Genomic DNA, 26,231 nt, shown 5'->3' on the forward strand with positions numbered 1-26,231 from the left:
TATATCTAAGAATATCTCCCCACCCCTGTTTATTTCAGCCCTTTTTCTACTCTAGACTGGTCCAGTGTTTTTTGAATCTCTTTTGTGTGTGCACACAGCCCAGCATCCTCACCACAGTGCTGCTAGCTTGGCTTGCACAATCTGATCTCCCATCACTACATAACTGACACAGTGCAAGCTATTGAAAACAATCCATGGTTATTTGGTCAGCAAGCCTGGACCAAAGAATACTGGTCGAATACCAAAGGCTGTCACCAATGGATTCCTTCTTCCAGAACATTGGATGCACTCAGGAAATGTTTTTCTGGATTAACATTTTCTATCACATAACCGATAAGATGTAATATATCAATTAGTAAAATTATTCACAGGAAATGCAATGAATGAGCAAATATATAAGTTGATCCTTGAAAAACACAAGTTTGAGTTACACAGGTCCACTTATACATGAACTTTTTTCAATAAATACTGCAGCACTGCATGAACCTAGGTTGGCTGAATCAATAGATGAGGAACCACAGATAGGAAAGGCTGACTCTGGAACTTGAGGATCAGAGGATTTTGATATCCACATCAGGTCCTGGAAACAGTCACTCAGAGTTACCAAGGAAAGACTATACGTTGAAGTGAGATAAATAGGAGATTTTATTCAAGAGGGACCTATTTACTATAATCAAAAGAATGACTCTTTTACAAACCAGGAGTGTTGTTCTTAAGTGTGGCAAACAATCCTTGCTTTAATGTTTTATTCATTTATGCTTTACTCCTTGCCAAGAGGAATGAAACCCAAACCCTGACTTATAACATGATCACTCCAATCTGCTGAACTTATATATCTAATTTCTTTTATTAGATTAATTTCACTACCAAACACATCCCAGCTAAACTATTTTATTTTCTGCTTCTTAATGCATCTTGATACTTCCTTCCCCTGAACTTTTCTCTGGCTTTCAGCTCTCACTCACTTTTCCATCAATTCAAACCATTTCCAATGGTAAAAAAAAAAGTTACATCCAGCAAATTTTACTACTCCCTTGGCAATTATCTCTTGGTGTCTTATGTTGTGACCAATATTTGAAAGCCAACTGACCTGTCACTATTATGTTATATGCTCTCTGAGGGCAGGGCAACATGTCTTTTTAATAATATAGCATCAGGATCTATTGGGTAATAGGCACTCAATAAATATTTATTGAATGTCTAAAGGAAGGAAAGAAAATATATCTGAACTCATATTGTGGACTTTACCCAAACACTATACTTTAGATTTTGTTTTGTACTCTTTAGCATTAAGTTCAGTGCCTTGAATAAAGATTAAAAAATTTTTGATATACTGAATTAATCTTTGAAAAGACATGCAAAATTATGTTTCAGGTTTCTAACAAAATTTTTAATTTTAATCCAGTGATTCTTTTGTAAGATGATAATTCTGATTACATTAAATGTATTTAAATGAACTGTAAAGATTTTAAAATATCTCATTCTACTTCTCAAACAAGCTAAAACTCAGGAAAAATATATTGATCTTTCCTGCACCTTTAAACTTAAGGTTCTTTCCAATAACAGTGGGTCTTTTAGGTAACATTTTCTGAATATGTCACAGTCTATGCTGTTTCTTCTTCCTTCAAACCCTCATTGACTCCACACCCCCAGCCTTCTAACCCAAGGTGACTGACCCATCCTCTGAGTCTCAAATCTTTTATTTAGATACTGCTTTTTCTAAGACTCTTTCCCTGATGCTGCGCACTCCCATCTTTCTCATGGATTTGCATAGCACTCCACTATTCCCTTATTATATCACATGGTAATTACCTACTTCCCTACTAAACTAGATTCCTGAGAGCAAGTGCCCTGCTTACCCTTTTCTTCCCAGCAGCTAGCATAGAGCTGGGCATATAATAAATAGGTCCTCAACAAGTATTTATGACGTGAATAAAGGCCCTCAGGAAGAATGGTGACTCAAGATTAATGTTTCCATTTAACATTGGTTCCCTGTGTAGGAGTCAGCAAATTAGAGTAATCATTGGGAATTCTCTTTGTGGCTCAGCGGTTACAAACCTGGCTGTTACCCATGAGTAAGCAGGTTCGATCCCTGGCCTCACTAAGTGGGTTAAGTATCCAGCATTGCCATGAGCTGTAGTGTAGGTTGCAGACACAGTTTGGATCCCACGTTGCTGTGGCTGTGGTATAGGCCAGCAGCTGCAGCTTCTATTTGACCCCTGGCCTGGGAACTTCCATATGCTGCAGGTGCCGCCCTAAAAAGGAAAAAAAAAAAAAAAATTAGAGTAATCGTTAATTCTGAAGGGAATTTAGAGAACTACTTCAAGAATTGTGTTACAACCTCTGCCGTGGAGAGGGTAAGGTAAGGAAGGGATGAAATTGAGCCAACAGACAAAAGAATGTCCAGTACTGATTCGGTAGAATTCTCAGGCCTGGTGTGATACTGTTTTATCCAAGCTTCAAGATTTGTATGATGGTCTCCACCAGTTCTTTTCTTCTCGTCCCCAGAGTAGAAATCTTAACTACAACACTCTATAGAGTTAAATACACACACACACACACACACACACACACACACACACATCTATGAGTCTATTTACATCTGTGTTAAATATATATAATATATATATGAGTCTATTTACATTTGTGTAAAATAAGAAATATGTTAGACAAATAAATACACCATGAGATGGTGGCCATTCATTAGTCAGAATACTCTAATAAGGCTTTGATGATCTTTAAATTTGTTTTCATGCTTAGACCTATTCCACATGGCCGTGGTTCTCAGGAACCACTTCAAATCACTGAGAATCTTAGAATCACTGAAGATCCCAAGCAGTTTTTGTTTATGTGGGTTATTTCTATCAGTATGCAATGTATTAGAAATTAAAACAAAAATTTTAAAAATACATGTTATTTTAAAAGAACCATAGCATATCTACATTAACATAAATAATATCATTTTTTTTCTGAAAATAACTGTACTTTCCAAAGAATATAGTTTAGTGAGGAAAGTGGCATTGTTTTACATTTTTGCAAGTCTCTTTAATGTCTGGCGTAGTAGAAAACTGGATTCTTATACCATTTCTGTTCAGTCTGCTGTGATATGTTTTGTTTGAAGTAAATGAGGAATATCTGGTTTCATACAGATATATAGTTGGAAAATTAAATAACAGTTTTAATAACCTTTTCAAATAATTTTGAATATTTTTCTTTGATGCTACACCAAAACTCAACAAGTGGTAGTTCCTTAAATCTTATAATTGCAATGCAGAATGTGAAACCATATCAGTTTACTTTTCATACTCTATTATATTGAAATTCATTGGTCTCTCTTGTGCTTTGAGTGGATCCTTAACTCATGCATGACTTTAGAACATCCATTGTGTTATTGGTCATTTGGAAAATATGCTCACTACATTATGCAGATCTTGCAAATATCAATACATTTCATTGTACAGTATCAAAAACCACATTAATTAAAAAGATCACAATGCTATTAGAAAAGAGTCTGTGTACTGGGAAGCTGTCAAGTTCATGGTGGCAGATAAAAGTTTTCTAAATTTCTATATTTTTTACTTGAAAGCTCAAATTTTTCATTGGAAATAAATACTGCTAGTTGTTTACCTTGAAGTGACAGGCTCACTTAATTTGTTTTAGAAAAAAATGTGTGCCAGATATTCAAATGTGAATAACCATAGTTTGTCAGTTTTTCTTTCAAGTAAAAGTGTATTTCATGAAAAAAATCAGCTAATTTAGCTCATGGCTCAATTACACAAGTGTTTTAATTCAGGACAAACACTGTAAATTGGTTATTCAGCGGAAAGGTTTTATGTGTGCCTCTCACTTTGCTGTACAGAATATAAAAAAGATAGAGACACGGGTTAAAATTTAATAAATAACTACTAGTACAGTGTGGTGCCTTGATTGGTGCTAAGGTGCTAGCAGTTTTAACCACCATTGCTTTTGTACTATTGTGCAAATATACAGTAAAAAAAGGCGAAGCACCATATTAGAATAAATATGATAATACTTTTGACCTAAAAGACCTCCCTGAAAGGGTCTCATGAACTTCCAGAGGTGTGTGGACCACACTTTGAGAAGTGCTACCTTAAGAACAGGGGCTTAGGAGTTCCCTTCATGGCTCAGCAGTTAACGAACCTGACCAGGATCCATGAGGATGCAGGTTTGAGCCCTCACCTCGCTCAGTGGGTTAAGGATCTGGGGTTGCCATGAGCTGTGGTATAGGTCATAGATGCTGCTTAGGTCCTGTGTTGCTCTGGCTGTCGCGTAGGCCAGCAGCTATAGCTCTAATTAGATCCTAGCCTGGGAACCTCTATATGCCGCAAGTACAGCCCTAAAAAGAAAAAAAAAAAAGAACATGGACTTAAACTAGGACTGCTCTTAAATAGACTTAAATTACACTCTGAAGTTTATAATAGTTTTGGACTTTTAATTTTTTCCCAATTGACTGAATATTTATAAATTTCATAGTTTAAAAGTAAATTTATAAATAATCAAGTACCAACCAAACACTTGAGTACAGTGGAGAACCTAATCCTCACAAAACACCTGTAAGTTAGCTATAATTTGTTCCATTTTTATATTTAAAAAACAAAACACTGAAGCTCAATTGAGATTAACCTCTTTGTCCCACAGCAAATAATTATTAGGGTTTAGAATTAAATTCAAATCTTTCTGACTAAATAATGCATGTTCTAACTTATATGGCACATCACCCAATTCTCTCAAAACATATTGAGGAAACTTATATAAATATAAATATACACAATACCATGTACATTGGCATATGTTTTTGAGAAGACAGCTATATTGATATATGCAAAGCCTTATGTTCAAAACAAGGGATATTTGGCAGAGCTTTCCCAAAAATATCTTCCAGAGTTCTTACAGAACTTCCCCCCCTCATTAACTGGCTGACTTAATAAGTCACTCTAACATTTTTTTGGACTCACTTTCTTCCTAATAGCAATTTTAAAGCACTATCGCAATCCCTAGTTTATTTGCACTCACACCAACCCTGTGAAATCATAGGGTACATACTGTTGCCACCACAGTATTGAGGTAGAAACTGATTCTCAGAGAACTTCCTAGACTCCTTAGCCTTTCCCTCTCCACCTGCTTTCCCCTCAGCATCATGCAAATAAGATCCGGTGTCCCACATAAGAAAAACAGAAGTACAACTACAAAAAAATACTTATCTTTTCATCCCTTCAGGGCCAAACTACTAGGGAAATGAGTTATGTTCTCTGTTCCTGTGATCTCACCTTCTCTATCTGCTATTATCTGGATCTATTACACAAGCACAATAGAAACTATAACTGCTTAGACCAAGATCACTGAGACATTCTGAAAAGAGTAGTAGTCACTTTTTAGCCCAATTGTCTCAATCACTTGGCCACTTTCTGCCCGGTCACCAATTCCATACTCTCTCAGCTTCATCAATACTGCTTCTTCTTAGTCTCCTCTTACCTCTGTGGTCTCTGTTTCTTTTGAGTGCTTCTCTTCCCCCATCCAGCCCTAGAACATAGGTGTTCTGCCATGTTCCTTCCTATGTCTTCTCTTCCTGGCTGCCCTTCCATTCTCCCTGGCTTCAAGACATATCTGGATGCTGTTAATTCCTGAGGGATCACTCCACCTTGGATCTTCTCTCTGAAGAACTCAGGTTCTGGATGCCTACATATTGCTGCACTCAGATGGCCCACATGTGCCCCCAACTCAACAAATTTAAGACAACTCATTCAATTTCTCCTAAAACTGTTCCTCTCTATACCTTGCTTCTCTTGGCAAATGGCACCTTCATCCATTTGCTTGCCCCAGTCAGATGCCTAGAAAGCAGTCTAGACTATTCCTCCTCTACATTACCCTCCATGACCAATCAATCACTGGGTCCTGAGGTTCTCTTTCTAAACATCTCTAGAGCTGTCCTGATCTTCCAGCTGGATTTCCCTACCTTAAATTTTCCTCTGGAAATAACATCCTCACTATTATCTGTCTTCCACAATGATTCCAGAAAGGTACTTTTCCAAAATTCATATTTGATGACATTTAAAAACCTTAAAATCTGTCCTTGCTTAAAATCCTCAGTAGTTCCCCAACCACCTTCAGAAAGTTCTGGTTCTTTGGGCCTTTACAGTGTGATGGGACCTGACCTTGCTTGTTTCATCTGCAGTCCAGCCACACCTAACTTCTCCCAGTTCCCAGGACAGACCTTGCACTTTGACACTTTTCTAACCTTTTCATTTTTCTTTTCTCTGTTCGTAGAAGTCCTTTCCTCCCCCATCCTTGTTTGCTTGGCATTCGTTTCCTCATCCTTCAGAACTCTACACTAAAACCTCTACCAAGAGTAACTTCTAAAGGGGAGTTAGCCGCTTCCTTTTTCATGCTCCTACAGAAACAGGTAAAAACACACATTATAGCACTAATAAACTTTTCATTGATGCCTGTCTCCCCTCCAGGCTGTGAACTCCTTAAAGGCCGGAATCATGTCTTACCTTGAAATCTCAGCGCCAAGACATATATGGTACACAGTAGACACTTAATAAATGTTTGTTAATGAATTCTCCAATGACTCCTTTGGGGCCATATCTTAAATGCAGAAGTTGCTTCTCCAGATCTTCTGAGCAAAGATCCAGAGATTCCTTTTTCCCACCTCATCCCTTTTTCCCTTTCAACTGATAAAAATGTTGGCACAGTGAGCTCAACATCCTTTTTGGCGTTTAAAAATTCTAAGTCTTTTATACAATGATTTTGCGGAGTGAATGCGTTTTAGAAATTCACCTGTTGCAGTGTTCTCATTCAGGACCTGCACTGGACAGCCCTCTGTGACCAAGTATTTAACAAAAATATGACCTCGGTAGGGTTGATTTTTCATCTTCGTTTTTCTGTGGCGATGAGAAGCAGTCAAGTTATTTTTCATACTTTCACTATTGACACTAAATCTTAATAAACTATATGTTCTGAGAATCTAAAGTGTCTAAATTTCCAGGTTTGCTGGAAACTAGGTTCACAGTAGCAAAAGTGAGATTACTAAATAACTTAGTCTTTTTTCTTTCTTTCCCCTTTGTTTTCCTGCGCCACGGCCAGGTTGCTAATTAGGTAACTTTTTCTCATAATTACCTAGTCAGCCTTAATGGCTTCACACGCTCTGCTGTCTCACTGGTCCTGTAGGGCGGCTTTTCAATTGTTAAAACAGCTGCTGAGTTTCTAACCGGAGAAGGCTCGGACTCAGAGTGCGCCAAGAGGGAAGAGCTCCCCGAGTGAAGGCTGTGGTAGGCAGGCGGCCGGGTGAAAAATGGGACATGAATACACAGTTTGCACACTCTGCTTTCAGCCTCCACCTTCTAGATTTAGCTCGTCTTCCCACCCTGCCCTCGAATTAACCCCAGAGTTCCCCCTTATTGTGCACCCAGGTCTCGAAGACAGTGTGATGGTCCCGCGTATACTTCTGAGTTTCGTAGCTCTGAGGGGGTCTCGGTGGGCCTCCATCTGCTTCCCCGCCACTGACGGGGAGGTAAGGACTAGAGTACATTCCCCAGCGATGCCGCCAGCTAGGATCCCTGTTTGGGGAGCGTTGGGAAGGCTTGCGTGAGTGGGGGCGGCGGGGGTGTGTGTTGGGGGGTGCGCGCGCGCGATGGCGCGCAGCGGGAGGGAGGGAGAAACTGAGCGGGAGGCAGTGGGCAGAGGAGGGAGGAGGAGGGAGGGGAAGGGCGGGCAGTGGTGAGGCGGGAGGGGGAGTGACTCTGGGCTTCGGCAGTGACACTCTGGAGTGATCACACACTCCCAGCTCAGAGCCGCGAGAGAGCGGGGGGAACCCAGTCGCGTACCCGCCGCCGCCGCCCGGTGCGCCCTGCTCTCCCAGCGCAGCGCCCCAGCCTGGCGCCAGTGCCCGGAGCTGCTGCCCGCGGAGCCCTCGCCAGCTCTGCTCTCAGCTGAAGCATCCTCCCGCCGCCCAGCGCCGCACTCTCCCTGCTATTTAAAAGGACCTCCCGCCACTCCCTGGCTCTGCCCGGGGATCCCCTAGTCCCGCGCTTCTCCCCGCTCCACTTCGCAGCAACTTAGGCGGCGGCGCTCAGCCAGTCTTCGACCGCCTTTGAAGTTTGCAGCGCCGGCCGCAAAGTTGAGACACTTTGGCCGATTTAATTCTTCTCTTTTAACTGCCTTCTCCTCCATCACCCATCCACCCTTCACTCCGCAAGTCCCTTTGGTTCATGAGTACTGGTGCTTAGTATCTTGGCCCGCGCCGGGGACGTGGACTGTTGCGCACACCACACCTTGGGGGAGGAATATTTCTTCTCCCCTGGAGAAGCAAACATTTTAAGGTAAGTAACGAGAGAAAAGCAAACCTCCTATGTTTCGACACCTTAGCCGGCCACTCGAGACCTAGCGCAAGGACAGTTCACACCCGAGGGCTTATTTGGGGTGGGGGTAGGGGTGGAAGCACGCACCCCCTCACTTTGTGGGGTCCCGCTAGGTTCTCAGTCACCGCTGGGCAAAGGCGCCGGATCCTGGGTTGCTGAGGGCGTGAGTGGCGTTGAGCAGGTCTCCCTCGGTTCTCCAGGGTGGCTTCGCGGCAGGGTGGCCCCAGCTGTGTTAGGAGGTGGAGAGAGTGCACAGGCCTGGGACACCGAGTTCGATGCCCCGGGTGAGGCGGAGTCCCGGGAGCGGTAAAGCCTTTATCCCCGACTTGGCCTGGACAATTTCTTTGCCCGCCTGCCGGGAGGGCCGCTGCCTCCGTCCCAGGGTTCATGCCTCCGCCCACTGCTGGAGAAAGACTGTGGGACCGGGGACTTGCAAGGCACATCTGCTAGTGAGGCGAAAACCTAGGGGTCTGGACAGCGCGCGAGGCTCGCCCGCCGGCAGCTTGGACGCGGGTTCCAGGCGGGCTGTCCGGAGCCGCACAGCCGGGGACGCTCGGATCTGTGCTGGCTTCACCCAGCGGACCCCCCGCCGTTCTGGCTCCTTATTTGTCCTCTGCTTAGTAGGCGAGAAACTTACTCGACCTGGCCTGGGACCCGATCCCACTTTTGCGGGGAAAGCAGAGCGGTCACCAAGAGGACGTTCCTTCCCGCCCCAGATGGAGTGACGGGGCGTCGTGCCCTAGACTCCCATTCGAGAGTCGGGGTTCGGTCTAGTCTGCGCCACCCTCAGGGTTGCAGCTGGGGCGGCCCTGACCCTCAGGAATCCGAACGAGTGGTTCCAGGTCCCAGCTGCTTTTTGGGGGCCCTTCGAAAACTGCTGAATTTAGGGTGCGGTTTCATTTCATTGTGCGCCCTTTGAGCCCCTTACTCACTGCACACCCCAGACCTCAGAGGTAAAGGCGGGAGAATTTTCTTCAGTTCCAAGCACCCGCGTCGCCAGAGTCACCGAGGCCGTTGCAGTTTACCGTGGCCACCTCTGGGCTGCTGCTGAGCTGTCTTTAGGGTTAGGTCGTGGTTCCCCTCCCAGTCCCCTTTGGGGCGCTGTCCATCTCCTGCTCTGGGTACAAGTAGCTCCCTGAAACCAAGACCTTGAGCGGGAAATGAACCTGAGAAAATGTTTTGGGGTTGGTTTGTTTTCAACAGAGTTCTTTTTAGCAACTTAGTTGGATTGTAAATTTATTTCTCATCCTTCAATCCCTTTAAATCATACAAAATATATACATACATATCTTCATTTTGTTGCTGATTCCCCAAAACACACTACCCTCTTTCCCCCCTCCCCCCTCCTCCCGCCTTGCTTCCTGAACCCTTTTTATTTTCTGAAGGAGGGAATCTCCACACCTCCTCCTCTCCTCCCACCCGACCCCTGAGTGCCTGTGAGAACCAGGGGAGTCGTCAATGGAAATAAATAGGACCCTGCTCCATTCTCCGCCCCCTTCAAACAAGTAAAATCCTCCCTGGGCTCGCAGAAGAAGAGATAAAACATCCTTCCCGAGGGAGCAGTTGTGAGGATTTGATGGGATTGAATTGTTTTATTATCTTGAAAGACGTGATGGATGGATGCGGGAGCAAATAGAGAGCAAATATGCGTACAGCGCAGAGTGTACTGAGGGCGATCAGTATTTATTATCACTCGTTATTGTTTATTAAGAGTGATAATAAGACCATAACCCTAGGTGAAGACTGTTTTATATTTGGTTTTGATTTTATGTCAGTCTCTTGTTACAGTGGTTTCAGGAAGTGAAAACACCAAAAGGGTATTAATTCCTCACACTCATTCTGCATATGGAATTAATCAAATGTCCAAAAGATACTGTCATTTTACCAAAGTTTTAACCCATGGCCTTTTATAAGGTTACAGTCTTATAAGTGTCCTCATTTGCCTCAGTCTGTCTCCTTAAAGTTCAAAAAACTTGGCAACATAATTAATTATGGTCCCAATTCCCATTTTCAATCTTAACCTATATTCAGGATTATATTAAAATATCCCACCATTTATCCTTTAAAAGTGATTCTGATGAGTTTAAATTCTTGTGGGGGGGTTGGGAGTGAGGGGCCCAGAAGTTTGAGAAATTAATGCTATTTCAGATTTCTCTCAAAAATCCTTCACTTCTTCCTTTAAAAAAGAAATTACAATTGTTTTGCCTGCACAGTTCTTAACTTCAGTAAATGTACTTAATCCATACCACACACTCGAAACATAACAGCTAGCAGCTTTGTCTGTATTAGTGTTTTCATTTTTATGTCAGGACGTTTTATTCATTAGACCTGTTTGTCAAAGTCCGAGACTCAGTGTGGCAGTAACACTCTGTTTTAATTAGAAGCTATCACAAAATAAGCTAGAACTCTGTAATGGGCCTAAATTGCTATGAATTATGTGTGGTTTAAATTATTTATTTCAGCAGAAATGAAACGATGAATATAAAACATCTTTTAATTCCTTGCAGGTACTGCTTTTCTCTCTTTAAAATGTAACAAAATATATAATTGAAAATTATCCTTCTAAGAATGAGGGAAGCCCCCACTCTCAGTTTATTTGTCCTGGGTCTATTGAACATTCATATTGTAAAATATGAATGATAAGAAGTAAAGAATAACAGCATACTGAGGGAATGCTACATTCCAAGTAGCCACAGTGGGTCAGATAACGTAATGTAGTGACTTTTTCACTTGGCTTTGTGAACGTGGTGATTCAGATTCTCATTTTCTCACGTGGATTTACTGACCAGACTCTCTGTATAATAGTGGGGGAAATGTATGGTAAAATGCCAACAAATTATTTGAAGTGAAGGGAGGAAAGGTAGAAATAAAGTGTATCTGTCTGTTATCTCCCTTTGTTCATTTTTTTATTCAGTCTATCTAGAGGTCAGAATTTTTATTTTAAAACTGTGTGTGTTTGTCATTGTTAGGACAGAGCTTATTTTTCATTTTGCCATGATGGATGAGTAGATACCAGAAATGGAACTGTTATACCTGAATAAACAGCTTAGTAGTGTGAATTCCACATAATTTGTGTTAATTGAAATTATTTTAACCTCTCTTAGTTTTCGCAATGATTAGATGGTTGATTCCAGTAACCAAGCAGTACTCTCTGACAATATTTTTGTTCTCTGTCTTGTCAGGTGTTGCTTTGGGGACCAATGCATCCATGTTAGCAGCCCAGTAATGAATGAAACTAGCCAGGGTCACTTGCCATCAGCCAGGCACCAGAAAGAATGTCCTAAAAATCATCTCTACTGGGTCTTCTGCAATAATCATTTGGATTTTTCATTTGACCTAGAAATGCTTTCTGGTACCTCTAAATATTTATTTTGGAATCATAATTCTGAAAAATGTATTTTCCACAGTTATTTTGTGGAAGCAACAGCTTAAAAAGTTATAGCTGAATACTCAATCACAATCACACCAAATCTTTGCTTTGAAAAACTAATTTTAAAATTAGAAGTCCTCCAATATTTTAACACCCCATTTCAGAATACTTTACAATTGAAATCCTGGATTTAGGCTAAATTGTTTTATTTTTCTGCTGTATTTACAATGCATATTGACACCTAGGATATATGCAGTTATGCTTCTACATTAATGTCTACCTAGGAAGAAAAGTAAATACTTTACTGCTATTGTTGTTATTGTCATTTAAAAAAAAAAGAATTCTATAGTAAGACATAGAAATAACAGAATTGCTAATATTTTATACTAATAGTATGCTAACCATAAATTTAGTTATACTGTTGGAAAAACCAATACCATTTTAGGATGAGTCTTTGTTTGGATGTGTATATAGACTCATGTATCTCTTGCAACTTCTGACCTGACTGACACCTGACATTCGGTGTTCCATACCTACCAATGCCAGAGCCAATATCGGAAGCAGGCTTGTTCTTGGCTGCTTACTTCCTAAACACACTTCTTAAGCCCGAAGGTGCTGTATGCACACCTTCCCTCTTCCTTTTGGTATTTTACCAAAAACTGCAAACCAACAAATCCATATATTTCAGTCTTTTGAATATTTGAAACATATGAAATATATAATAGTAATTCACCCCAAATTTTTTTAAAAGCATTGCTTGCTTTGCCTTTATGAAATGCAAAAATAAGGTATTTGATCATTATGGAATAAAAGCAAACTAGCAGTATATTTCTTCAGACTTTTCTCTTTGGGATAAAGAAACAGATTTGACCACAGAACAGCTGGATATTGGGTCCTGTTACAACATCAGTTTTTGGTTTTTTTTTAAAGAACTCACCAAACTAGATTTGATTTAAACTTCCCTTTAAAGTCTGCAGATCTCAAGTTTTTAAGTACAGAAATTTCAAAGATTACATGTCATTATTCCTTCAATAAGTTCTGGATCCTTTGGAAACTGATTTATTTTAGTTAAGTTTTTGGTTTTCATTTGTCAGTTTTTTTCCTGTAGCAAATTTGGACATGACATCTATTTAATGTTTCATATATTTCCCTGAAGTATTTATTTTTAGTTTCACTTGCGAAAACTCTGAAATGAATATTTTCTTTGCAAAAGAAAAATATGGCAGACTGTATATAGTTAGCTTATCAAATGTCTCTTTAAATTATTCTTTTGAAAGAAGTTGCTGCCTTTTATGTAGTTGTGAGAAAAGAAAAAAGCATTTTTAGAAATAATGGGGTTGTGTAAAGTTTAGAAAGAACTCAACAAAAACAATATTACATATGATTGGAAATCAACTCATTTGAGTGGAACTCTTAGATACTGCTTCTGCAGTATAGAGATTTTATATATAATAACCAAATAGCACAAATCAGATTAGCAACATGGAGTTGCCATCATGGGTCAGCAGTTAATGAACCCAACTAGGATCCATGAGGACACAGGTTTGACCCCTGGCCTCACTCACTGGGTTAAGGATCCAGCGTTGCTGGATAGGCTTGGATCCCAAGTTGCTATGGCTGTGATGTAGGCCGGCAGCTGTAGATCTGATTAGACCCCTAGCCTAGCAACGTCCATATGCTGAGGGTGCGGCCCTAAAAAGACAAAAGATCAAAAAAAAAAAAAAATTTAGCAACATGTACTCATATCTGTTCTATAGTTGGGATGATTTCTGTCAGAATTACAGGAAGTGGAGACCAACTGATTTAAATGGTGATTACATAATTTCTGTCTATTAATGTTTCTTCTTCCTACTGTGAAATCAAGGTAAACACCCTGTTTCTTCCAGCTGTGTGCTCAAAGAGCATATATTTCACAGTCTAAAGACGTAGCCAAAAATATGGGCTATATTCAAATGGATGTTTTATCAACAAAAAATAATTATCATAACTACATCTTGTTCTCTGAGGGAACATCCTTATATATACAGATCTAGATAAAATATGAGACTGAAATTTATCATTTTCTAAAATAAGTAGTAAAAACTGAACTCATAATTAGAAAGATTTGTGAGATGTGATACCTTCTTGAAATCACCATGACTATTTTTAAAGTTGTAGATACTATGTGCAAGTGTTTATATGCAAAGATAGATAATATCATATCTAGGATTTCCTGTTGTAGCTCAGTGGTAACGAACCCAACTAGTATCCATGATGACTTCAGTTCAATCTCTGGCCCTGCTCAGTGGGTTAAGGATCTGGTGTTGCTCTGAGCTGAGGTGTAGGTCACAGACACGGTTCAGATCTGATGTTGCTATGGCGTAGGCTGGCACCTGTGACTATGACTCGACCCCTAGCCTGGGAACTTCCATGTGCCACAGGTGGGGCCCTAAAAAGCAAAAAAAAAAAAAAAAAAAGATAATACCATATCTAGACATTTGACAAACAAAAGTTAAACATGGTGGTACTTACTTGCAGATATTATTTTTAAAAGGGAAAATCTAATATAAAATGGCTTGATTTATTTTGAGTTAATTTCTCTAATGTATGTGCAATTTATAGCACACCATAGTGAAAAGTAAATGCTAGCAATGCTTATGAACCTAGGAGATGGGTTTGATTACTGTCTTTTGTTCAGGTCATATGTATTCTAAGCCCATAGGCATGCATAATGTAATATTATGCATTTTATTCCAGTAGTGTGTTTCTGATTAAATTATCAGTCATACCACACACACACAAATGTACATGACCCTTCTTAGTTATCTTGTTTAAAATATATTTAAAGGTAAATACTAATATATATCAGGATTTAAATCTAAATATTGTTCATATGTTGATAGCATTTGATAAATGTTGTAATTTCATATTAAATTACAGCATTCACTAAAATTCACTGATACTATCAAAAGCTTCAAATTGGGATTTATTCAGAAGTAACTGGATCCTGTTACTGAAGAGATATTTGTTGCCAACTGTGGTGACAGAGATCAGAATCAGCAGTTCTGGCTAAAACACTTGGCAAACTGAGAAGGGACTTCAACTATTTACCCCTTGGCCTCTTCAGGTCTCAGATGCCTCAATTCTAGGGCCAGTCCTTCAAAGTTTGCTAAAATTGCTGTGAAGACTTATTACATGTTATGGAAAAATAAAACTGCCTCATATAGGAGATATAAATTTAATACTCTAACAATTACAGTAGCAAGTTTATCTGTACTAATAGATGAAATAACAGACAGGTTCCATGAGAGATGTCTTGAAAAGTATTGAAACCCTGCCCCAAATGTCACCAAGGTCTCTTATGGTACTAAAACACCACCTGAAAAAAGATGTTTTTTCATTTTTAATTTTATTTTTCAGTGTTCCTAATAAATGTGAAAATATATACCCCTGGGGTGGGAAACAGGGTAGGCTACAATTGACCAGCATCTTCCAAAGATGTTAAAAGCTAGATAAAGCAAGATTGGAATGAGGCTAGTTTCAGATAAAATTATAGAAAGCTTTGATATATATCTTGGGCTCTCTGAGCCTCCTTGTTTAGACAGGCTACCTTCAACATATACCTGTTCCATGTTCTCCTCCTCTGGTTATTCTCAGTTTCTTTTACTCTAGGATAAGTTATACTCAGGGATAGCTTCGTGGGTTGCACTTAGGAGGGGCTCCCCATGCTCAGTTGAATACCTGATGCTGTCGTCCTGAAATTCTTAATTTTGGAACAAGAGCTCTTACATTGAGTCCCACAAATTAGGTAACTCACCTTTATTCTACTTGGCTGTGAATTTAAGATGAAATCATGATGTCAAGGAATTGGGAATCTTGATGTCAAGGAATTGGAAAAGACATTTGAGATTATCTTTGCAAGGTTAGGTCCATATTTTGATTTAAAAATATGTCTTTTAATTAAAATGAAAGATAGAGGATACCTCTTTAAAAAGCTAAAGTAGAGGCTTCCCGTTACCTCTAAAATTATACAGAATAGTTATCCACCTTCTAATAGTGTCAATCTTGTAGAGCAGAGTTCTCTAAAAGAGAGTATCCTTTCACCCTTATTATGGTATACACAATGTCTCATTATGATGAAAAGAGAAAATGTCAAGATATTTATATTTACTTATATGTATACAGAAGGAAAATAAGTTTTATTAATATTATTTAGTATATCTCTTGACAAACATACTCTTACTCAGCATATCAGATGGTCATTGAACAATAAAAAATGGCAGAATTGACAGCTTCTATGAAGTAAAAATAATGCAAGGTGAAAATGACATTTTAATCAGCATTTACAAAAAGTCAGCCCTGACTGACTTCCACAAATCAACTAGAAAAAGATTTGAAACATACAGTTTCACTCGCTATGACTATGATATTCATCCCAGTATAGAATGCCTTAGGTGTTTTATATAAATGAAATAGATAGAGATAGAGATATTTTAATCACAATTCTAAGAGTTTTGAAGACAACACATTATAGAGCCAGAGGACTTGAAAGGAGGTAAACAGGTAGCTGAAAGAGCCCTCAATTAAATTAGCCACGCTTATTTGCAAGAGTATTCTTAGTTATTTATATAAACATTTCATAATTCCTCTGCTATCAATAATTGGATATTGTACTCCATTATGTTATGAAAATTGCAGTACTCTTAAGAGTTTAAAAAGCTATCCAGCTTTCCTATCAGTCTCATAAAAAGGTGTATTGTGGTAGATTTTGAAATTTTTATTGGAAATTTTATTGTATTTCAGTATCGTTGTCAGTTAAATTATGCTAACATTGTGTTAAGGTTGTTTCTGCGCTTTGGATTTCACAATGTGAATGAAAAAGCTTCTATTTATTAATAATATCATAATCCTTAACTGTTTACAAAGTACTTCCACATCCATCATTTTCCTTAATCTTTACAGGAAACCAGTGAGGAGGGTATTTTATCCACCTACTCCTGAGAAATTTGAGACTCAGTTTCTGAGAAAAGAATTACCTAAGCTCACAAACTTTTTTATAAAGTGATAACTCTTTGGTTTCAGGGAAAAAAAATTGATGGAAATGTCTAAAAATATAAAATTGAGGTTAATTGCCAAACTAATTTTCAGGGACACAATTTGCTTAGATTTTTTTTACAATTTAAGTATTCAAAAAATCACTAATTTAGTCTAAATCCGTAAGACCTTACTCATAGGTTTCTTATGTAATACTTGGTGGGTTTCATTTGTTTGTTTTGGTAATAGTTAACTTATTAGGGAATTTTTTAGGGGAAAATGATTATGTTTTTCACTTTTAAGTCAATATTTAAGGCCATGCCTAAACATCCTGTTTTTGAGACTAAATATATTCTAGTTTAAAATAACACAAAGGATGAGCAATGATAAATAGACAAATAATGCCCCATATTTGTCCTTCTCAAAGGATAAAAAGTATTGTTTTAATAGGGGGAATTTTTGAAAGTGAAATGATGTATCAGTTTCTGACTACATGTAAGTTCTGCGGAAAAGTTCCCCTGCCTCCTCACATTTCCAACCACTATTTGCACAGATTCTTCCCCAATGACAAAAGGCAAATGAGTTCATCACTTTGATTTATTAAGTCTACATATAGCCATGGAATTAATTGAAAGCAAGTTTCTTTTCCTTTCTTCAACCTTCTTCTTAATGAATCCCACTGACCAAACCTGGGTATTAAAATGCCCTGAGATACACTATTTGTTGAGTCTGGTGTGTGTGTGTGTGTGCACACGTGCATGCGCTCACACAATAGACAAAGCCTTTGGCATACTTTAGAGAAAAGCTGACTAGAAAAGGAAATAATAAAACATATTTTCCACAGAAGAAAATCAGGGAATTAGGTATTAGAAAATGAGTTATATGTTAAAGGATATAATCATAGATTATATGTTTCTTAGAAACATATAATCTATGATTGTGTAACATATGCCAAGTGTTTATGGTAGATACAATACTGAAAAATCAACACGTTACAGAATTTTCTTTTAAATTAGTAGTAATTAATAGTAATTCAGCTCTATGGTTATTTTATTATTCCACTAAAAATGTACCATTTTTTGAGAGATAAGATTTGAAATTAGATCAGTTATTAGGTTTCTTAAATGATTTCTCAAAAAAATTAGGTGAAATTGTACATTTCAATGTAATGATGAGAGCTATTATAGACATAATGTAATAGGATATTTCAAATATCCTGGAAGTTTAAAGTCCTTTAAAATACAATAAAGAATAAGTAAGTTCAGACAATAAAAGTATTTATACACACACACATACACACACACACTCATATTAACACCTCAGCCACCAACTTCAGTCTATAATTGAACAAAAATCTCTGCATTTAAAGTTTATTCACACCTACAAAGCAACAACCGCCAAGAGGCATTGTGGAAACATCTTTTGCTCTTGGCAGATTCTATCTTGTAATGAGCCCTGAACACCGTGGAATCCCCCCCACCCAAAACTTATTCACTGCAGCTTTTTCTTAATACTTTAAAAGTTTTTAATAAGAACAAATACCACACCTAACTATATATTTTACTTTTGGGAGGGAAAAAGGAATGAAATCATCATAGGTCTAAATTCCCATGTTGGATCAGTATTTTATGGTTTGTCATCTCTGTAATTGTAGGCTTTCATATTTGTATTATTTTGTCACAATTTACTATAAACTCTTCATTAAAAGTGACTGTGTTAAAAAAACAAAAGTGACTGTGTAGTCTGTCCACATTCATCTGCCTTTTGAGTGTCCTGTTCTTTAATCATCTCTTAATCCAGAAATAATAGTGCAGAATATCCCAGGAACGGAGCCTAATCCTCAACTTTCTAATCTCAGCACGTGTGTCTTAAATCCTTTGCTAATCTAGTGCCTGAAAAGCCTGAGCATACTCACCTTTGAATCAGTTTTAATCCAGTTTTTTGTTTTTGTTTTTGTTTTTTATGGCTGCACCCACAGCATATGGAACTTCCAGGGCCAGGATAGAATCCAAGCCACAGCGGTGACCTATGCCACAGCTTACAGCAATGCCAGATCCTTTAACCACTGTACTGGGTCAAGGATTGAACCCTCCCCTCTGCAGTAACCTGAGCTGCTACAGTTGAATTCTTAACCCACTGAACCACAGTGGGAACTCCTAATCCAGCTTTTTTTATTAAACAGTATTGATGTCCTCAGATAAGGGGTATAAAGGATAACAAAAAATATATATGAAGGGTTTCCTACTGTTGTATGATTGTTTTTAAAAACCCAACATCTTGGCCTTTCCTCTGTTTCTAGCCAGTGTCATTAAATAGGAACGTAATCTTTTACCTGATAGATTAAGTAAATAGAATGATCTGAAGCCAAAACTCCTCATATCTCTGTTTTAAGAGCAAGTAAAAACGTGTACCTTTTGCTGTTGAATAAAACCTTGCAACTATTTTGAGAAGCTGGTTTATAGTATTTTCAAAGAAGGAGAACCTTCTTTACTTTTAAAAGAACATTCATGTCTACTATTTTTAATCTTATAACAATCCTGGAGATAATTGTCTTCATTTTGCAGATGAAACTGAGACTCAAAGAGATTAAGAGACTTGCTCAAAATACAAAAGCCAATGATTATTTAGTTAGAATTTCTTCAACTCAGATCTTCTTACTCTAAGTCTAGTGATCATTTTCTATTTTAGATAGGAATTTTGGCAGCCTTTTAACTGTCCCCAAATGTGAATGAATAAATGAATATATACATAAAAATGACATAACAGGGGAGAGTAGAAAAGAGTAAAGAGCAAACCAAAAATTAAAGTTTTTGTAAGAACATTCAATCTTGAATTGACAGGAACCCAAGATGTGGGAACAGCCACCTGAGACATTCAGACAGGGATAGGAGAGTGAGAAGGGAAAGACAAGAGCGATTCTCTAAACTTCTAGATTGTCAGGAACCAGTGTCCTTGGAGAATATGATCTCATCTCTCCAAATACATGGCTCCAAGTTTATGGTTTGTTTTTGGCCTTGGAATTTAAGGCCAAACAGTTTGAAGACTTTATTTCCTTTAACAAGAACAACACACTCATGTGACAATCCCCTTTTTTATTCTTTTTTTCTGGAAATAAGAATAATTAAAACTTCAGCCATTTTAACTATTTAAGATCCCTGGTATATCTACCTCACTCATCTGTCTTTGGGTTATATCATCAATTAAGAGTATAGTTATTTTTATTTTATTTATTTATTTATTTTTGTCTTTTTGCTATTTCTTTGGGCCACTCCCGCGGCATATGGAGGTTCCCAGGCTAGGGGTGGAATGGGAGCTGTAGCCACTGGCCTACGCCAGAGCCACAGCAACACGGGATCCGAGCTGCGTCTGCAACCTACACCACAGCTCACGGCAATGCCGGATCGTTAACCCACTGAGCAAGGGCAGGGACTGAACATGCAACCTCATGGTTCCTAGTCGGATTCGTTAACCACTGCGCCACAACAGGAACTCCTGAGTATAGTTATTTTTAAACGACTGTTTTAATTTTGTCCTGGGCTTTGGCACAAGAAACCCTCTCAAATCCTCTTTGACAGCAGCCAGGCTGTAAGGCTGTCATGTCGAAACAACTGTAGGGTGAGAGGAAGGAGTTAGCTCAGGACCATCAGATATTTAAGGAAAAAAATGGGATTGTATCCATGGAATCAATTGCTACTTCCTAGTCTGTGGTATTTCTTATTCTATGGTAATAAATAATTTCTTCTTGATGGCATCTTATTTATTAATACTGTACTTGCCAACCCAAACAAATCTATGAATAAGTTAGGAACTTTGGTATAATTTTGAATCTTCTTACAATTTCCCAAATGGTAATGGTTCATTAATCCATTATTGGGCTTTAAGATAAATCTAGACGCTCTCCAGGGAGAACAAACCTGCATGCCCCGCCCCTTTTTTTTCCATATGAAGAAGGTAAAGAAAAGAGAAAGCTGTGAAATCATGTGGATATAGTAATAGTTCTCAAAGTAAGAGGAAAAAAGGACATGGACAATCTCTATTTCACCCCTGTTTCTCCCTAAGTAGTGTTTAAGATGTTAAACTTCAGAAATGGATGAAAATTAGAAATCAGAAAGTTCAAACAATGAAAATCCTGGGGATGAAAATCTACAGCATATTTGCCAGATAATAGGATTGGAGAGACAGAGCTACTCAAAGTACTATCCATGAGCTATCAGCATCCACATCTCACAGGAGCTTGTTAGAAAGGCCAAGTCTCAGTGCCCACCTCAGAGCTTTGGAATTGGAATCAGCATCATACCAGGGAGGCTGGGTGATTTGTGTGCACATTAAGGTTTGAGAAGCATGGGTCTATACAACTCCTGTTCTCAGATCAGAATGTACCTCAACCAAACATTTTTTACATGTTTATAGAGGAAAGAGGCCCCCCTGAGTAATGTGCTGTGTTATTCTAACCAGGACATTCTCGTGCTCTTAAGGAAATAAGAAATACATCCTTATACGCGGCCCCTGCAAGCACATGCCGTCTGTCTAGAGCAGCCATGCCAATGGATACCCATGATGTCCACCTCAAAAGATATTCTTCCTATCTTCTAAGGTTTCATACAGTAACTATTATAAGTTTGGCACCCATAAAATTGTCGAAACATCCATAACTTATTTCCTATTTGGCTTACATTATCTCTTGTGAAACTCCATAAATCAGCAAAAATGATCAATTTTATTATTTTCATTTCCACTTTTCATCACACCCAAGAAATGTGATAGGCATCTGTTCGATGTTGGGTTCAGTGATCAGCATGTCACTGTTGTGGAGAGACATGTAGAGAGCATGCCCTTGCCACCCTGGCGGGGGGCGGCTCTCAAGAATACATGCAAACGGAATTCAAATGGTTTGCAATCGAGATTGTTCTACTGAGCACAGAAGAATACACAACTAAATTTCCCTGTGGTTATAGATGCTTGAGGTTTGAAGAATGAGTGGGAGTTCGCCCCCAGATAAGGGGCAAGGGTACCCCAGAGGACTGTGGGGAAGTTGTAGGAATGACTTTGTAGAATGAATAGTGACCTAAAGGACCTTGCATGTGTGGCCTTCATTCTCTACTTCATGGGAAGCATCTGACTTTTTTTTTTTTTTTTAAGCAGAAGAGAGAAACAGATTTTGTTTATAAAGGGGGCAAAATAAAGCCAGGCAGAAAGAGTGAGAGAAATAGGTATGAGAGCAGTTAGGGGAGATGCAGGTGAGGACAATTTGAGGCCTTGGCCATTTGGATAGAGAAGAGAGAACAGCTTATAGAAAAGATGCAGCAGATAGATTGGCCAAATTTGATGGGTAACAGGACCTGGGAAATAAAATATCACATTACGTTAAGGTTCCTAGTTTAGCAGTTGGCAGGACCATGCTGCTGAGGTAATACTAGTATGTGCTGATTTCAAGGTGGCCCTTTTGCAGCCTCACCAGGAACTACTGGGAAACAAACATGGAAACCAAGGCTCAGAGTGGTTCCACTTACTTCATCTGCCCACAGTGGCAATGGTATGGAGGAAGGGACAGGGCCCAGATTCAGATTCCATCCTCACTCCCAGGTCCAGCTTGTTAAGGCCACCCCTGAGCCCCTCCACACCACTGAAGGTTAGATGCTTGGGAAGAAGAAAAATGGGTCTGAAGGTAGCAATCAGCCCTGAGGCTTTGGCCAATACGCACCCCCAACTTTCTGGATAGTCCAGAACGATAAGGGATTTTTCTAGTAGGGGGCATTTCAGATTACCTTACTCTCTGCTATAAGTTTCTTAAAAGCAGTATAATTAAGCAACTATTTATTTTGTGTCCACTTTGTGCAAATACTAAAAAAATAGTCTATATAGGGGATGTAAAGAGTAAAAATTGATTTTTGTCTAAGCGACACTTATGAGTTCACTCATGCTATGTAAGCCTCTTCAAATGCTTTTCTTTAGGGACAAGAAAAAAATGTAAAAATAGCTATAATTCAAGTGAGATAACAAAGTATGAAAGAATAAAGTCTCTGGTTTTACCAGAGGACTGTGATTCTGACTTATACTCCTCTAAAGTCCCCAGAGAACTGGCAATAGGCACTTAATAAACACTAGCTCACTTACTGACAGTGTACAGAGAGAGCTCAGATAACAAACCGTCTAAGTAAACACCACACTGCTGCAATCCTATTAAGACTCTCCCTGGGGAAAGTCAGGCAGCATCCTTCCTCTGTCTGAACACCTCCTACTTTTCAAACTGTTCTGTTCAGTTTAAGAGCTTTATTAGATAAGTATTTTCTGAGTCCCAGTCTCCTTCCCTATAATGTCACGCCAGCAACTGGGACTAGCTGGGCTAGCCAGAGGGCTTCTAATCCCTCATATCTGATAATGGACCTTAAAACATGGTGTCACGCCTCCTAGCACTCCCTGGGTTTAACATGGCTTGTTGTTCCCTACCTGATGTGATTATCACTGGCCTCTATGGGTCAATGCCTGTCTTCTGGTCCCTAAGGCTTGCCAGAGTGTCCCTCTTGGTAGCTGAGGGTTGCAGTTAATGCACAGGTGAGGCGGATTCTCAGATGCGAAGCCCAGGAGACAAAATCGGTCTTTCCCCTTTCTCTTCCTCAGTTTCTTCATCTGTGAGAGGTCCCTTCCAGTCCCCAAATTCTGTGACTCTCCATGGCTTAGTCTCCCCCATTCAAGTCCCTGCTGAAATGTCTTCCTCAGAGAGGTCTTCCCTGATCATGCAACCTAAAAGCTATCTGCCAAACCTTCCCCTCTCTGTGATTCCCCCAACCTCTTTCATTTTTGTCAGTGCTACTGCTCTCTGGAATCATTATATGTAGTTGTTTACTCCTTCATCACCTGCCAAATTATAAGCTTTGCAAGCATGAAAACCTCATGCACACATCTTGTGCACTAACTATATTTCCAGATCTCAAGAAGTGCCTGGCACAGAGTAAGTGCCTAATAACTGTTGAGTCAGCCAGTGAGCTCTGCAATTCCATTATGCCTACTGTCCTAGAAAATTTTACTGTTGTCACTGCCTTGTGGATGAGTATCGCTTTTTATGACATCATTAGAAACTCGGTTGTATAAGATTTCTTTGTTCAAAACTTAGGGAAAATGCAGCCCATGTGTTTAGCAGACATAGCTGGCAGAATTATCAAAGCAAATTTTAAATCCAGGTTTGTCCTGAGAACAGGAATATATTTGAACTTAATTTAAGTAACTGTTTCTGTTAATATAATCAGTAGAACTAAAGAAGTCCTTTAGATTTTGAAGTTCATTTGAGAAAGTAACATGTCTAACTTGAGATAGATAGAAAGGTCATAAAAATTCAAGGTTGTTACTGATGGATGAGTGAAGAGATTGATCACTTTTTAGTCTTTTGTTCCTTCTTCAGTATTTTGCTTTCATCTTTTAGTTTTATCCTTGCTGTCAACTAACACACAAGACTAGTAATGATCTCAGTTCAGAAGATACAATGCTTATTTAATTTGGATCAATCAATATTTAGTGAACACTTAATATATATATTACAGAATATCTGAAAGGATTGCTAATTTTTCTTTTTTAGACTATTATCTTTTAGAGTTTGGCATGTGTCCTAATAGCTGTGCTGGGTCACACCTTTGCTTTCCCCATTGCTTTTTCCTCCTGGTCAGTGAGCTCACCACCTGCCTCTTCCTTGCCCACACCGGGGTAGCCCACCTCATTCTCATGTTATCTTTCTGTCCTCTATTAGTGGTACTTCTCACCAGAGAAGTGCCTGGTAGCATCCTTTTTGGAACATTTGACAGATGTGCCTTCATCAGAAAACTTATCCATTAGCCTATCCATTTGGACACAGCTTACGAAGAGGTCTGGTCACATACGCCAAACTGCAAAGTTTTCTCTTCAGATTTTCTTCCTAACTTCTGTATCTTTCTCTCTTCATTTCCTGCTCACTTACCATAAACAACCCCTTACCAGAACTTCTGACAAATTAGCCTCAAATATTAAGCATCCTTCCCTTTAAAAAAGAAGCAACTACTGGTACATGTGTATGTATTGCCTTTCCCGGTATGTCTCACCACCTTCCCATTTCCCACCATGACTACTGAAATCAACATTTTTTTTCCAACCCACTCATCTTGCTACTACCCACCTTGGCTGTGCTCCTTTATGTTTCTCATAACATGAAGATAACACCATCTTCTTTTCTCCTGTTTTCGAGTACTTTATCCAATATAAGAATTTAAAAGTGCAACTAGGATGACCAGCAATTTAAAATTCTTTGATATCACCTGGAAATCCTGCTTGACTAACCTCATTTGTCTATGATTTCTTCCATCTCTTCATTACTTATGTTTTGCCATTTTATTGTAACTGTGTTCCTGGAATCAAGGTATTCGGTTCTTCTCTTTTCCTCACTTTCTACCCCCAACTCACCTGCACATTATCATGACCTTCCCTGTAAAATTCACCCCAAATCTCTCCATTACTCTCCATCTCCTCCACATGCTTTAAGCCATCAGCATGTTGCCATGGACTACTGCAGTAGCCTTGCCTTGATCTGATCATTTTGTTTTTACAGAGATGAGATTGGTTTTTGCTTTTATAATTATCCCTTCCCTAAAATCCATATTCTACACTATTGATAGAGTTATTCCTAAAATCCATGGACCAGATCATGGTCCTGACCTGCTGAAAGAGCTTTCCCTCACATTCAGGATATAATCCTAATTCCTTTATATGATTTTCAAAGTTGTATATGATCTGCCCTTTGCCTTTCACTCTCCCCTTCATGCACTCTGTTCCACACTGAGATCCTTTCCTCTCAGAATACCCCAGGCCTAGTGCCACCTTAGAGCCTTTGCACCTGCTGTTCCTCTGTCTAGAATGCTCTTTTCCCTGAAATTTGTTCCACTAGCTTCCTTTACTTCATATCTCAGAGTAACTTTCATTTCCTCCAAAAAATCTCCTCTAAATATGCTATATCTAAAGTGGCTATCACCATACTATCTTTCACACAGGCCTATTTTAATTCTCTGCATAGCATTTGTGCTATGAATACCAGCCAGTAGTGCTTTCTTATTTATGTATCTGTGTATGTGCTGTCACCCTCACTAGAACATAGATTCATTAGATCATTCCTGTCTCCAGAAGAGTGAGTGTCTGGCATGTAGCAAGGACTCATTACATATATGTTAAGTAACAAAGTAGTGCATGAGTGATATGGACGTTATTGGACTCTGGTGTCTGGGTAACTACTGTCTTTATAAGTAGATTATAAATTACTAGGATATTTCTTTTGAGCCCTCATATCATCCAGTTCAATTTGAAGTATGGAGTTAGTGCTTGGAAAATTTTTATTCTCTTGATTTTTATGTATTTATTTATTTATTTATTTGCTTTTTAGAGCCGTACCCATGGCATATGGAGTTTCCCAGGCTAGGGGTCTAATCAGAGCTACAGCTGCTGGCCTACGCCAC

At 39.0% G+C, this 26,231-nt stretch overlaps 1 protein-coding gene across 2 annotated transcripts in view; it reads left to right on the plus strand.

Annotated features, from left to right (window-relative positions):
- NDNF (neuron derived neurotrophic factor) overlaps positions 1 to 26,231 on the plus strand; it is an 88,025-nt gene that overhangs the window by 40,846 nt on the left and 20,948 nt on the right. The window contains exon 1 of one of the 2 annotated variants that reach the window (XM_003482448.5): positions 7,767 to 8,342. The exons of the other annotated variant lie outside the window; for it this stretch is intronic. The gene's annotated coding sequence lies outside the window, so the exon portion shown is untranslated. Of the gene's footprint in view, positions 1 to 7,766; positions 8,343 to 26,231 lie in introns of those variants that run through there. 2 annotated transcript variants of the gene reach the window in all.

The sequence above is a fragment of the Sus scrofa genome, chromosome 8 (assembly GCF_054392235.1).
Source record: "Sus scrofa isolate SSC_HxYL_T2T_F1_AM1 chromosome 8, Sscrofa_HxYL_maternal_Yorkshire_Landrace_v2.0, whole genome shotgun sequence".
Classification (NCBI taxonomy): Eukaryota; Metazoa; Chordata; class Mammalia; order Artiodactyla; family Suidae; genus Sus; species Sus scrofa.